The following is a 12,045-nucleotide window of genomic DNA, read 5'->3' on the forward strand; positions in this document are numbered from 1 at the left end:
AGATGGATATCTTGAATATCTTTCAGCAATATTTTTAAGGAGTGGTGGCATGCCGGGTTAGAACTGTTGCCTCACAGCAATCTTCTTGAGTGTTTGCATGTTCTCCCCGTGTTTACCTGGGTTTCCATTGGATGCTCTGGTTCCCCCTAAAGTCCAATTACATGCCATGTAGGTTAACTGGAGTAACTAAATTGACTGTAGTGTGTAAGGGTTAGGCATGGGCTGGTATAAGATTCTGACCGTATGATAACTTTGAATAAAAATATTACGGTTTGATGGTTTGGCAAATAGACCAATTACCAACCTACGTCACACATGACATCACACGGGTCCCCGGTTGCAAAAAAATACAGGCTGCAATAGCAAACATGTCTTGTTGTGCAGTAGCAGTCCAAAAATAGAAAATCTAACTTTTACCATACACCACACTGCTTTAATGCCAACTGCAGATGTCTTTGGCTAAAAGGGAGCTAAATGAAGTGACGACCTAATTAGAAATGCTGGACTCTGCAGTTCTCATGTTATATCAGGTAAATTCACGCTATGCTAAATCATACACATCACTCGTTTTTGATTGCAGCAATAATTTCAGCAAAAGCATTTACATGTGGTTAATTAAACTGAGGACTTAATGCTAAGAATGAAATGGTATTAAAGAAAAGTTGGTTTTATATACACACATTCATTTAGTGACAACTTGTGACACACACCCTATATTGTTTAACACGGGACTTTGAATTTTCGGTCTGAAATAACCTGCGAGTGTGACTTGAAAACAACATTAACACTGTTTATTTGACCGTGATCAGTGTTGTACTTTGATAGTCATTGGCTGCTAATATGATTTTGCTATACACAGTTTGCAAATAATTCTTTTATGAAATTAATTATTAAGGAGAAAGTCCGAATATGTGAATATAAAACCAACTTTACCTTTTGTGTAAGTTTACATACCCTGCTGTACAGGTGCAGTTCACTGTCAGAATGCAGTAATTTTGCTTGTAAATGATTAATTACCCAGGCCTTGTACAGTTCCGTCTTCTTGTCTTTTACTAGGCAGAACCTCGGTTTTTAGGACTATAAAATTTTGAATCTGGTAACTATGGAACATTATTTCTTGCACATGACCACACAGAACAACATTGTTGGCTTCCAAAGACTTTTAGGCCTTTAACTTCTCTCTTGTAAAATCACTTGGAGCTTCAATGAGATTGTATATTTAAGGGCTGGATGCTTGGTCATTTCGTGTTATCCAATATTCATTGGGAGGATGCTATCGCAAATGGATCTGTCAGAAGAACGGCACTCATTTTAACTTTAAATTTGACGAATCACTGTGCTTATCACTGGGTGACAAGCTGTTATAATACGCTGAAAGCATTATGTAATTAATATATATATATATATATATATATATATATATATATATATATATATATATATATATATATATATATATATATATATATGTATATAATATGTAATCAATATAACTTATTTCTAAGACAACAACAAACTCTGGATTGCATCCTGAATGTTTACAAACAAGGTAATTCATCTATTGTAATCACTGCTCTAAAATATATTCTTTTTAAATGTCTAAGTAAAAAAACAAAACAAAAAAAATCCCTGTTGAACACAACATATTTTATTTTGAGAAACATTTAAAATATTTTGGAGCAGTAAACAAGTCATGCTGTCTTCATTTATTTCAATAGTACAGATTTCTTTACTATTAAAAAAGGCATCTTTGGATATCAATTTTGTTTTCCAAATACCTTGAAAACGGTATACCTCTAAAATGGTATACCTCTAAAATGGTTATCGTCCCTAGTCCCCATGCCTAGTAAGGGCTCTATTTTAACGGTCTAGGCTCAAAGTCTGAAGTGCAGGAAGAAAAAGCATTAAGGGCGTGTCAGAATCCAATTTTGCTATTTTAAGGACGAAGAAAGACGCTTTGCGCCGTGGCGCATGGTCTAACAAGGTTGTGCTTATTCTCTTAATGAGTTATAGGTGTGTATAAACCAATCAGAATCTCATCTCCCATTCCCTTTAAGAGTCAGTTGCAATGATCCATGGCGCATTTGCTATTTACATGGTGGACTTTGTAAGTGGAAAAACTGAACGCTTCAAAACAGTTAAGAAAACAGTTAAACAGCATCTGCAGTAAGAGGATAATGAGCCTTCTCCATTTGGCCTTTACTTTCACTTTCTCTCTTTTGTGGATAAGGAAATGGTGGAAACTTACTCTGAAGACATGCATTTGCTTACATAATGGATTTTGTTTGTTAAGCGCAAATATTTGTTTAAAATCTGTTTCTAAATTCAGTTTTAATTTCCAGCAAACTAATAAATGAAAAATAATAACGAAGTGCGGTAAAAAAACTGAGTTATATCCAAATACATGTCTTATGCCCCATATGGGAGAGGGGTCTGGATGCAGACCTTGTGCAGTGAAATCTCGGCTGCATCCAATGTTTTTTAATGCGCTCATATTTATGAAAGATGAGAAGTTATGTTGTATTGGTACAAAGACAGGTTAAGAAGAGTATGTTTATGTCAAATTGTCTTAACAAAGGCATCTAAAACAATGACATCTTTGGATTTAAAATGACAATGTCATGATTCTAACCTGTGTTTACCCCTGTGTTATATTAAAAAGCTTCATAACTGTATCATAAAAGAAATCTATACAACCTCAGTATGAGGTGTTTTAATCAAAAACAAAAATCAAAAATAATGTTATAAGTTCGCCAAAAGTGACACTGGAGATATTGTTACAAAACTTTACATTTGAACTAAACATAGTTCTTTTTAACTTTCTTGAATCTTGAAAAAAAAAGTTTTGTACAATAAAAAATGTACTAAATCTGCTTATTAGCACAATTTCTGAAGGACCATGTGACTGATGATCATTCAAAATAATATTATTTCTACAGTAAATTCAGTAAATTAATTACTGCCTGGGTAAGAGACATCTTTTAGAAACATAAATACAATTGAACAATTCCAAACTTGTATAAAATTATTTCACTAAAAAATCTTGACACACAGCCAACAATTCTTTGTTGGTGAAAAGACTGATTCATGAAAAATCAGCACAGTATATGTGCAGAGTATACTAGGCACCTACATGTTCATATATATATATATATATATATATATATATATATATATATATATATATATATATATATATATATATATATATATATATATATATATATATATATATGCTTTCTTGTTTTTATTTTTTACAATAAAACCAAAATCAAATGTATATATATATATATATATATATATATATATATATATATATATATATATATATATATATATATATATATATATATACATGATATGATATATATATTTTTTATGTTTTTAAAAAAAATTAAAACCTGCTTTTATTCTAGCCAAAATAAGACAAATAAGACTATGTCCAGTAGAAAAAAAAATTATCAGACATACTGTGAAAATTTCTTTGCTCTGTTAAACAACATTTGGGAAATATTTAAAAAAGAAGAAAAAAATTATTCAAAGGGGGGGCTAATAATTCTGACTTCAACTGTACATGTTCATTAAAGTGTGAGACATATATATGCACTTGTATGCCAGACACTTAGATGTTCATTTAGGTGTAAGACATATATGTGCACATGTATGCTAGACGCCTGCATGCTCATATAGGTGATATATGTGTGCACATCTATGTCACACACCTACATGTCCATATAGGATGTAAGACGTACATGTGTCGTGAATGTCAGACACCAGCATGTTCATCAAGGAGTAGGACATATAGGTGCACATTTATGTCAGACACTTGCATGTTCATAAACGTGTAGAACTTTTATGTGTCATAAATGTCAAACACCTGTTCGTTAAAGTGTAAGACATATATGTGCACTTAGTAGGACATAATATTAATACATCAGTTTACTGGGTTTGCAAAAGTCAATATTGTTCTGTTCTAAAAAAATAAATCTACTGAATCATTTGTGAACTATTCACTGGAAGGGCAGTATCAGTGAATATCTGTTCAAATTTCTGTCAGTACAAACAAAGAAAACTTATATGTATGTGTATATGACATAGTTATCATATTTCCATTGTGCTATAGAGCATTTTTTAAAGCTTGAATTCTCCACAGATTTTTATTCACAGCTTTGCAACTGGGTGAAAATGATGATAGAATTCTCTATTTTAGATGGACTGTCTCTTTAAGAGATATATATAGCAAGGATATGAAAGTAAATCAGTAGCAATACTTGAGAGCTTGCAAATGTAAATGTGAGCACTTGTGATAATAATATTTGTATGTGTAGGTTGAAATGTACACTTACAGCTCTGATGTGAACAGCTGAAATCCTCGATTTGCACACACACACAACAATCCACACACTTGTGTTTTAAATTCGAAGTTGCAGATTAATAGTTGTGTATTTGTAAAATGTCATTCACAAATACAAAGTGACAGACACACGTGTGCACGGCAAATTTGACTGCATCTTCGCTCTACAACCACAGGCACTCACAACCTCTCAGATTCGTCAGTACAACTACAAATCTCCCGCGCTCTGACTTTTGCTACACATCTCCTGCGATCTCTGTAGCAGAACTCATCTGTGCACTTGCAGATGCAGAGGCGTGAGCAGCGCTGGGCAGGGGAGGGGCGGGGCTGGTGTAAAGCTGTTTGATTGGCTGATGCCTGACCAATGAACAATGCCAGCAGCCAACAGGACTGAGGTCCAAAATAATCATTTCCCACAATTATTTTATTATTTAGGGTTTATTTAAACTCTTTTCTGAAGAGATTCTTGTTAAAAATAATAAATTCTGTGGAAATGTACATACCAGTAAAAGAGCAGCAAAGCCAGTTTATTGGCTAGAGCCAGCCAATGAGATGGGGTGTTTCTGTTTGTCAGGACACAGGGCAGCTCACGTTGTTGGAGGCCTCGAGCAATCAGAGGGTAAGTTATGATTTTTAATAATTATCTATATGTTCAATACTGTTAGCTAAGCTAAGGACTGTGCTGGGTGCTTCTCTTGTTTGTTTCTTATATAAGAAAACAGTTATGAGTTATCTAGGAGCTGCTTTCAATCATGTTATATGGTTCTAAAGATACGATTCAACCCACATGAAATAAGAAGTTGTAATAGTATTTATAGTAAATAATAGTACGTTTTTGAACCATACTAACTATAGTAAACTGTATTATACAGTATATTTTGCAGTATCTACAACTTTGTTAATGAATGCAACAGCACACTGTAGTATTAACTAGCATGAACTTTAATAAATTGAAGTATATTTACACACACACACACACACACACACACACATTAATAGCAACTAAAAATAACACTAGGCGTTTCAGTTTCTTACAGATCATATCGGTTTTTGTTATTATAACCTGCATCATATCTATCTTTCCATCTATCTATTTACATGTTTGTGTACAGTGTGTCCTTTATATCACTTTTTTAAGTATGAACGTTACTAACTATAGGTTATTTCTCAGTTTCCTGTAAGGATGGAGTGACAGGAGAGATCAGCATGTTTCAAGTCGATGAGGAACTCAGAGAAGCTGCATAGCTTGAATAGGATGTTATTTATGCTAAAGATGACATGATGATCCAGCTCATCTACAAACACTTCAAAATGATTCAGATCATTCAAGAGGAAGCCGACTTTATTTTCTCTTTTTTCTTGCCAAGATGACTACAGATTTGAACAAAACACACACTCACCCACACACACAACTTTTATTTTGATAATTGTTTAATGTAGTATTTTTACACTTTACTGTAAAGTAGGGCTGTCAAACTCAGTTCCTGAAGGGCCGTAACCCTTCACGTTTTTAGTTGCAACCCTGCTTCAACACACTTAAGTGAAAGTTTCAAACAAACCTGAAGGTCTCAATTAGTTTGATCAGGTGTGTTTAATTAGGGTTAGAACTAAACTTTGCAAAGCTGCAGCCCTCCAGGAACTGAGTTTGACACCTGTTCTGTAAGTGAAATGTAATTTGTCAAATAAAATTTACAGTCCAAATAAGTGCAGTGCAAATGTCTAGTTACTTGTATTGAAATATTTCAGGGTTTTTCCTTGTTCATAATGAGATGGAGGTGGTAAATCCAACTTCATCATTACCCATCAAATGTTATCTCCTCTTTAATACTTTGCTCAAGCCTTAACTAATGGTCAGAAAGCAAGCCATTGTGTAAAGCTGGTTGATGCTCGCTGTAATAGAGAGAGATGATGACTGTTCAGCTTATGTTGCTTAACCCTGCAGATGAGATGCTCAAAGTGGACCCTCAGCCGAGCGATGGACACTGTCTCCCTCACCTAGTTGCTCTTCCTTTGAACACACATATCATGTTGAAGGATGCAAGTTGTGGACCTAAATCAGATGTAATGCATGTAGATGTAAAAATTAGAAAGAAATGAAACTGCTTTAAAATGTATTAGGTTTTACATATAAATACGTGTTCTTAACAGATTTGTTTCAACTTGATATTTGCATAATAAATGACATTAGAATGTTTAGTTTTAAACAGATAGCTATATTTCAATTTTTTCAAATTTAAGCTATATATATATATATATATATATATATACATACATACATACATACAAGTATACTTCAATTTATTACAGTTCATGCTAGTTAATACTACAGTGTGCTGTTGCATTCATAACAAAGTTGTAGATACTGCAATATATACTGTATAATACAGTTTACTATAGTTAGTATGGTTCAAAAACGTACTATTATTTACTATAAATACTATTACAACTTCTTATTTCATGTGGGTTGAATCGTATCTTTAGAACCATATAACATGATTGAAAGCAGCTCCTAGATAACTCATAACTGTTTTCTTATATAAGAAACAAACAAGAGAAGCACCCAGCACAGTCCTTAGCTTAGCTAACAGTATTGAACATATAGATAATTATTAAAAATCATAACTTACCCTCTGATTGCTCGAGGCCTCCAACAACGTGAGCTGCCCTGTGTCCTGACAAACAGAAACGCCCTATCTCATTGGCTGGCTCTAGCCAATAAACTGGCTTTGCTGCTCTTTTACTGGTATGTACATTTCCACAGAATTTATTATTTTTAACAAGAATCTCTTCAGAAAAGAGTTTAAATAACCCCTAAATAATAAAATAATCGTGGGAAATGATTATTTTGCACCTCAGTCCTGTTGGCTGCTGGCATTGTTCATTGGTCAGGCATCAGCCAATCAAACAGCTTTACACCAGCCCCGCCCCTCCCCTGCCCAGCTGCTCACGCCTCTGCATCTGCAAGTGCACAGATGAGTTCTGCTACAGAGATCGCAGGAGATGTGTAGCAAAAGTCAGAGCGCGGGAGATTTGTAGTTGTACTGACGAATCTGAGAGGTTGTGAGTGCCGACCTGTGGTTGTAGAGCGAAGATGCAGTCAAATTTGCCATGCACACGTGTGTCTGTCACTTTGTATTTGTGAATGACATTTTACAAATACACAACTATTAATCTGCAACTTCGAATTTAAAACACAAGTGTGTGGATTGTTGTGTGTGTGTGCAAATCGAGGATTTCAGCTGTTCACATCAGAGCTGTAAGTGTACATTTCAACCTACACATACAAATATTATTATCACAAGTGCTCACATTTACATTTGCAAGCTCTCGAGTTTCGCAACTGATTTACCTTCATACTAGGAGGCCTCCTCTGACAGCAGTTAGAGAGAAAACATGGATTTATGACGGTTAATGTTTAGTCAAAGGATGAGTCAGTGAGTCAGTTGAAACAGTATAGTTTCTCTGCTTTACCATATTTACAGAAACAGATGTTGAAGTGGTTTTGAACAATGATTAAATATTTTGTCTGTGACTGTAACTCATTGTGAAGAAAGACATTTAAAGTACAGAATTGTTTAAGTAAATGTGAAGCTCTAACCTGTATGGCAAAAATCTCTGCAATCATTCAGAGGAGTAAGGTGGAGAATATGATCCTCTGTGTGTTAATCTGGTCTAGAGACTGCATTGCAGAAAAAAGGGATCTAAAGTTTCTCTGTAACTATGCTGAACATGAACTGAGCGCAGGATGTTTACTGTGATCACCAGCAGATGTCAGCGCTGTCAAACAAAGTGGACACAAGCGTGAAATGAATTTCTTTAAATAATATTGATATTGCTTAATTGAATGTATTTTCAGAGTCAGACCACCAATCAGGGGCCATTTAAGTGTTTATTTAAACAGTACATTTTATTTCTTTCAGAATTAAATAGAGGATCTCAAATGTTAGACTCTTCATTTTTCTATTTTTTGTCCTATATAAAGTGTCACAGATAAGTCTACAGATGACAACTAAAGTTTGTTTTTAATTTGACAACTTTTCACATATTATCAATAAAAATGTGATCACCAGATGAACATACTTATATATACAATGTAAGGCCCACACTCCTGCGTCCAGACAAATCAGCAGATTTTTTAGCCCATCATCGAGTCTATTTATCTCCTCATGTAAATGTGACTTTAAGTTTATATATTCATTTCAGTTCTGCAACTGAATAATAGGCAAATGTTAGATGATTTATGTAAAATATAGTTTGTAATAATGTTTTCTTAGTAGATATATTATTGTCGCTTAGTTTAGCGAGATTGTAGCGAGATTTTTTTACCAAAAATGTGGTTCTGGTTTGTATTGTTAACAACTTATGTATTTATATATATATATATATATATATATATATATATATATATATATATATATATATATATATATATATATATATATATATATATATATATATATATATATATATATATTTATTTATATTTATATATATATTTTTTTATGTCATGGTTTTTTTTTTTTTTTTTGCTACTACTCTCAAAATCATTCCACATAAATCCACAATTTTTTTTTCTGTGGGAAATAGCATTGTATTGAGTTAACAGAAACACTGGTTGCTTTTAGTGCTGATTCTTGGTTTGACCAACTAATACTACCACCAAGGTACTTTAAAAAGAGTGAGTAATCTTTTGATGGCATCTTTATTTCAGAAATGAACACAATCAGAGAAAGTATTGAGCTGTAATGTAAAGATATGATGAAGATGTCCAGTCCAGTGACCAATAGCTGGGTTTCAGAGCATTGGCTTTATTGCAGTCAGGCTGATGGCAGGTCAGTCCACATGAGGATGTTGATGGTACAGTTGCCAATAACATACAGCACAAAGGTATTTGAGCAAGACCTGCGAATATGTCCCACTTATGTGCCATTTAGCACAATTGTGCAAATTTGTTAGCTTAAGCCTACATTTCAGTGTCCAATCAGAAAGCCTTTCAGCCAGCTTATTGTATTTTGCTGTCATTAAGAGAATGACCTCTAGTGGTGAACTACCTTTGACCCGAAGAGCTGCTTAGATCTGTGTAGAAACATGTATTTGTGTCTTTGTACTCTCAACTTTGATCTAATTCAGACCCAGATTCTGAAAGGGGGAAAACATTTTGTTGCCAGGCAGCACAAGCTGTTGCAATGGATTTTCAAAGGCACAAAAAGACCCTGAGCACTGCTGCTAAGCAAATGTGTAGTTGAGATATAGAAAGAAACTGTAAGGTTTTAAAATAAAGTTTGGTACACTTTAGACACTATAGATGAGGGTACATAAATCCAATATTAACCAGCATGCATATTAGCTGAAACTCATTGTCTTCGATAGGATTTTTTTTTCTCCATACTGTTGAAGTCAGTGGGTCCAAACAACCAATAAAATATCTTCTTTTGGGTTCAGAAGGGGGAAAAAAACATCAAGTTTTAAAATTACACAAGGCAGAGTAAATGATGAGGTCATTTTCATGTTTGAGTGAACCATTCCTTTAACCACTACATCCAGTGTTGTGGATGTTATTACTAAACTGTTATAAATGATTGATTCCTTGTTACTGTTGTTTAAAAGTTATCCTTTACTTTACAATATAACTGTATCAGAATTGTAATGTGTTTCAACTTAAAGGAAACAAAAAATCAGATTAAAAAAAAAAATTCCAGAAAAACACTAGAACAGTCTTTTATATTATATTGTCTTGTGAACTTGCATTATTCCACATTATTGGGCACTAAACCTTACAAATACGTCCAACCAGAATCCCACATAACATATTTGCACAATCCTACAGGATCCCACAGCTTTTTGGGATCATATTTCTGTAGGACTCATGTAGGACTCCTGTAGGACTCCTGTAGGACTCATACAAGGAACATGTAGGAATTCTACAGGGAACATGCAGGATTCCCACATGAATTGTACTAAAAACATGCAGGACTTCTTTAGGGAACATAACCGTACAGGTAACACACAGAAATCCTACATGAATCACACAACAAGCAGAACTCCTGCAGGAATCCTACAGTTCACAGGGCTAATGTACTTTTTTTATTAAAATAATTTATTGACTGTAATTAATGTGTAAAAAGCACAATTATTTAGGATTTCAATCAAATGAATTAAAGATTATAGATTTCATTATTAATTATTTTTTTTGCAGTATAGTTCGTTAACAGTATAGTTCTTACTATCAGTTATCATCCTAAACAGGATTTTGTCTTTGGCCTTTTCTCCCAAATCAAAGCTGAATGTTTAAAAGCATATGACTGTCACCATAGGGATCTAAGACAACATTGTCATTATTGTGTTTCGTCAAATCTCTGCCAGTGGCACTGTGATACAATCAGTCAAAACTAAAGCACTTTTTGGTGCAGGCCTCACCCTTTCTCCTCTGTGACAGCAGCGATGTGGAATGTGGTCTGATCACAGATGGGATTTTTCCCTAAATCCCATTCTCAAAGCAGCTTTCAAGTACATGGCCATCTTGATGCACGCCAGTTGCTTCATCACACTCTTACAGAAACCGCAGTCAGATGATCTTTTGGTCAACCACAGAGACTCCTGTTACAGGCAGAACACTGAACAAGAGATACAGACAGAGAGAGTCAAGGAGCATTAATGCCAGACAACTCCCCAAAAAATAAAAAAATACGCAGAAATATGACTTTGAACATGTGAGAGAGTAATTCAATGAAACAGCTGACCCTTCTAATGAAAGAAATTAACCTCTGGAACGGTTTAATGCAGTAGTTTTGATCATAAATGCTATTTGCAGACATTTTTGATTTTATGAAGTAAAAAGTACACCCAATGTGTTGTTCAGTTTTTATGCGGACCAAAAATAAATTTTACTTTCTATAGTCACCCTCAAGGGGCTCCAAACCTTTATGAGTTTCTTTTTTTTAAACACTAAGTAAGATATTTTAAAGAAAGTTATAATCATGCAACCTTAAAGTATTGTTTAAGTATTTGTGTGTTTAGCAGAAGGAAACTTGTAAAGCTTTAAAGCAAGTAAAAGGTTAATGAATTAAGACAAAGTTTTCTTTTTTGAGTGAACTGTCCTTTTAATAATACTTAAGAAAAAAAGGTTTATTCAAGTGTACTAGACACTTTACACCAGGGGTTCCCAAACTTTTCAGCCTGTGACCCCCAAAATGACAATGTCAATGACTCTCGACCCCCAATATCCACTGAGGTGGTTATAAATACAGAAACCTTCCATGCAATGGCGCACACACACCAATAGACCCAAGTATATTCTTTGTTCAATTATTTTATGTATGTCAGTGCTGTAAATGGGCCAGAAAGTTAAACCTGGTGTTATAAAATCAATATGCTGCATCTGACCCTATTGATGTGATTAATAAAATGTACCCCAGAGGTCGCAATCCAATAAAACTATAAGCTACTATAGTAACTATAAATATTTTTTCTCTTCAGTAGGTTATGGATAAAATATGGTAATTCTTATGGTTTAACAAAAATAAATCGATTTTTGAAAATCACCAGGCGACCCCCCTTCATTGTCCCGCGACCCCTCAGGTGTACTCGACCCCCACTTTGAGTACCCCTGCTTCAAACAAAAAAACAAAAAGAAAGAAAGTGTAATTTTAGTCTAATTTTTAAGTACTTCTTTCAACAGTACTTTCAGGTAT

At 34.0% G+C, this 12,045-nt stretch overlaps 1 protein-coding gene across 1 annotated transcript in view; it reads right to left on the minus strand.

The window, feature by feature from the left end:
* mmrn2a (multimerin 2a) overlaps positions 1-12,045 on the minus strand; it is a 63,481-nt gene that overhangs the window by 27,414 nt on the left and 24,022 nt on the right. The gene's annotated exons all lie outside the window — the stretch shown is intronic.

This window comes from Danio rerio, chromosome 13 (genome assembly GCF_052040795.2).
Source record: "Danio rerio strain M-AB ecotype USA chromosome 13, GRCz13ab, whole genome shotgun sequence".
NCBI classification, from domain to species: domain Eukaryota; kingdom Metazoa; phylum Chordata; class Actinopteri; order Cypriniformes; family Danionidae; genus Danio; species Danio rerio.